Genomic DNA, 4,743 nt, shown 5'->3' with positions numbered 1-4,743 from the left:
ATGGTGCCATCTGTGAACCAGAAAGTGGTTTATCACCAAACACCAAATCTACTGGTACCTTGATCTTGTACTTCCCAGCCTCAAAAACTATGAGAAATAATTTTTTGTTGTTTATAAGCTACCCAGTTTGTGGTATTTTATTAGAGTAGACCAAATGAACTAGGATGAGTCCATTTACTGCATAACCTCCTAAGAAACTGGTTGTTTTCAGTGAGGTCCAGGAAAAGAGAAGTTCCCAAGAAGTCATGGTTGCTATGCAAGCTGCTCTGCCACTTGGGCTACATAATGCAGCAGATATGATGGTGTTTTAAGTGTCAGTAAATGATAAATATGCTGTTTGGAGTCCTCAGAGGTCTCTGTAAGTGAATCATAGTGCAGAACCTTAGAATTTGGAACAAAACCCTATTATCCTCTGCAGTTAAATATTGTTCTTTTGAGAAACACCTTTTGGCTTGCTATAGGCCATACTAGAGACTGAACACTTAACCATGAGCCACCATGTTATCATGCCTCTTGAGCTACCCATCATAAACTAGATGTTACATGACCATCTAAGCCATAAATTTGGGCATGCACAGCAGTGCTCCATTATCAAATAAAAGTAATATATATGAAACAATGCTTTAATAGGTGTTAAGGGCACACGCAATTTGCCTGAGGAAGTGGACCAAATATCTGTGGTTCTTATGCTTGCTACATTATCTTACCTCTCACACCCCACATTATGGCCTTGTGGGGAATTCTCTACAACCAGTTGACCAAGGAAGAAATAATTCTGGTCTGGTTTAAAGATGATTCTACACAACATGCAAGCATCACCTAGAATGGACATCTACAGCATTACAGACCCTTTCTGAGATAATCCTGAAAACGGATAGCAAAGATAAATCCTCTCAGCAGAAAGAACTCAGTGCACGTGGATGTTCATTTTGCTCATAAGTAGAAGCGGTAGGTGGGACATAGGTATACTTGTTCATATGCTATAGCCAATGGTTTGGATATATGGCAAGGTACTCAGAGAAATACAGTTGGACAATTGGTAGAAAAAAGATGTGTGAAAAAAATTATCTGGATATAGCTCTCTGAATGGATAAAGAATATGATAATATTTGTGTCCCACTGAAATGCTCACCTACGTGTGACCTTAGTGGGAGAGGATTTTTAACCAAGTGGATAGGATGACGAGTTCTGTGAATACCAACTTATTTCTGCAGCCATGCCTGTTATTACAAAATGGGTTCATAAACAAAGTGGCCATGGTGACAGGGATGGAGATAATGCATGATCTCCACAGAGTGCATTCCCAACTCCCAAGGCTGACTTGGGTAGACCTACTGCTGAGTTCCCAAAACACTAACAGTGGAGTCCATTGCTTGAGTACCTGATATGGCACCTTTACTCAGGTGATGAGCCAGCTACCAGATTGCAGTTTTATTATTTTGGATGACTTTCACTATGGATGGGGAAGCACTTTCTTGTTATCATAGTGGACAGTTGCTATGATATGGATTTGCCCTCCATGTATGCAATACTTCTGCTATAATTATCATCTGTGGATTTACCTTATCTACTGTCAGTTATTCTACACAGAATTGCTTCTGATAAAGGGACTGATGTCAACAGGAAAATTAAGTAGAGCAATGAGACTATGCTTACAAAATTTATGGTTCTTCTCATATTCTCCATTATTCTAAATCACGTAATCAGATGGAATTTTACCTTTGAAGGCTCAGTTTCATCACCAGCTAGGTGACAAAATCTTGCAAGGCTGGAGTTATGGTCTTCAGAAAGCTGAAGGTGCTCTAAATTAGTATTCTGGCTGTTTCTTCCATAGCCAAGATTTAAGAATCTAGTAATCAAGGGGTGAAAATGGAAGTGGAACCATTTACTATTACCACTAGTGATTCAATAGCAAAATTTTTGCCTCCATCTCTGCAACCTTAGGCTTTGCTGGTCTGGAAGTCTTCGTTCCAAAGGGAGGAATGACTCCAGTGGGGACATGATAATGATTCTATTAAACTGGAAGTTAAAACTTCCACCCAACCGTTTTGAGCTCATTTTGTCTCTGAATCAACAGGCAAAGAAGCAAGTTACTGTACTGACTGAGGTGATTGATTCTGATTACAAAGGGAAAATAGAGTTATTACTACAAAACGGAGCTAAAAAAAAAAAAAAAAGTATGTGGAGGTAAGAAACAGCGTGTATAGCTTACAAGAGATTCCTTAGGGAGGCTCTTAGTGCCATCGTGTCCTGTGAGAACTCTGTTAAAAAATACAGCAACCAAATTCAGATAGAACTTTGAATGGTCTAGAACATTCAGAAATAAAAGTTTGAGTTACCCAAACAGGAAAAAAAGACAGAGCACGATGGAGTTCTTGCTGAGGAAAAAGGAAGTATGGAATGGACAGTGGAAAGAGACAGATAGTTAAAAATACTGACTACAAAGATGTCAGGAAGATGGTGGACTAGAATGTCCCAGCCCTCATCCCTCCACAGAAATGATGGCAACTATCCACAAAATAAAATATATCTAGGAGGGATCTGGGGTACAATTAAAAAGCTGAAATAACCCAGGAAGGAACAAAGACCAAGGGTGGTTACATTGAAAACGGTAGTCGGCACTTTTACCACTGTAATCCTTTCCCATAGGCAGGCACAGCTCAGCACCAAGGTAAATCCCCTCCATTGTAGCTCCCCCCTACCCACCGCAAAAGAAAACAAGAGCAGGAGTCCCCAGAAGCCCTCGCAGCCACAAAGGTCCCCTATGGCTTTTGCTACAGAAAATCTATGTCGTCTTCATCGACATGAAGCCCAGCTGCCGGAGCTGTCCTGAGCCAACAAATACATGTCTTCCAGGTATTTCATGTACATCTTTAATATATTCTGAGTTGATTTTCACACATGTGAGAAGATAAGGGTCTGCTTTTATTCAACATGTGACTATCCACTTTACCCAACATTATTTATTGAAAAGACTGTTTTTCCTCGTGTGTGTTTTTGGCACTTTGGCAAATATCAGTTGACTATGGATGTGTGCATTTATCTCTGGAGTCTCAATTCTATTCTGTTTCTCTATGTCTGTTTTTGTGCCAGTACCATACTATTTTGATTAACATAACCCTGTTGTTGATTTTGTGATCAGTTAATGTGCCACTTCTAGATGTGTCCTTTGTTCTCCATATTGCTTTTACTATTAGGGTCTTTTGTAGTTTTATAATTTTTTTTTCTGTGAAATATTTTATTGGAATTTTGATAGAGATTGAATTGAGTTTATAGATCTCTTTGAGTTGTATGTATATTTTAGCAATATTAGCTACTCCAAATTATAAACATGGAATATTGTCCCATTAATTTGTATCATCTTTAATTTGTTTCATCAAAATTTTATTATTTTCTATGTATCTGTCTTCCACCTCCTTGGTTACATTTCTTTCTAAGTAGTTTTGGATACATTTCTATTAGTGTGTAAAAATGCTACTGACTTCGTATGTTCATTTCATAGCTTGCATCTTTAGTCAACTGGTTTAGTAGTTCTAACAACTTTTTTTGTGGGGGGAGGGGACTTATGATTTTCTATAGAAAAGACTATGTTGTTTGAAAACAGGAACAACTTAACATTTTTTTCTTATAATTTGAATTACAACTAAATCATTTTTTTTGTGCCTAATTTCTCTGGGTAGGACTAACAGTACTATATTAAATAGAAGTGTGGAGAGTGGGCATCCTTGTCTTGTTTCTGATCATAGAGGAAATGTTTTCAAATTTTTACCATTGAGTTGAGTTAGCTGTGGACTTATGACAGATAGATTTTATTGAATTGAGGTACATTCCTCTGTACCTAATTTGTTTAAAGTTGTTGTTGTGTTTTTTTTTTTTTTAATCATGGACGGTTGTTGAATTTAGTCTAATGCTTATTTAAAATATATTTAGGGGTGGTGGAGCAAGATGGCCAAATAAGAACAGCTCCAGTCTCCGGTTCCCAGTGCGAGCGACACAGAAGACAGGTGATTTCTGCATTTTCAATGAGGTACTGGGTTCATCTCACTAGGGAGTGCCGGATAATCGGATAATCGGTGCTGGTCAGCTGCTGCAGCCCAACCAGCGAGAGCTGAAGCAGGGTGAGGCATCACCTCACCTGGGAAGCACAAGGGGGAAGGGAATCCCTTTTCCTAGCCAGGGGAACTGAGACACACAACACCTGGAAAATCAGATAACTCCCACTCCAATACTGGGCTTTAACAAAGGTCTTAGCAAATGGGCACACCAGGAGATTATATCCCACACCTGGCCAGGAGGGTCCCATACCCACGGAGCCTCCCTCATTGCTAGCACAGCAGTCTGCGATCTCGCGGCAAGGCAGCAGTGAGGCTGGGGAAGGGGTGCCCGCCATTGCTGAGGCTTAAGTAGGTAAACAAAGCTGCTGGGAAGCTCGAAATGGGTGGAGTTCATGGCAGCTCAAGGAGGCCTGCCTGTCTCTGTAGACTCCACCTCTGGGGACAGGACACAGCTAAACAACAACAACAACAACAAGAAGCAGCAGAAAATTCTGCAGACGCAAACAACTCGGTCTGACAGCTTTGAAGAGAGCAGTGGATCTCCCAACACGGAGGTTGAGATCTGAGAACGAACAGACTGCCTGCTAAAGAGGGTCCCTGACCCCTGAGTAGCCTAACTGGGAGACATCCCCCACTAAGGGCAGATCGACACCCCACACCTCACACGGTGGAGTACACCCCTGAGAGG

Source organism: Mandrillus leucophaeus, unplaced genomic scaffold (assembly GCF_000951045.1).
Source record: "Mandrillus leucophaeus isolate KB7577 unplaced genomic scaffold, Mleu.le_1.0 Scaffold791, whole genome shotgun sequence".
In the NCBI taxonomy this organism is placed as follows: domain Eukaryota; kingdom Metazoa; phylum Chordata; class Mammalia; order Primates; family Cercopithecidae; genus Mandrillus; species Mandrillus leucophaeus.
This window is presented reverse-complemented; position numbering follows the sequence as displayed.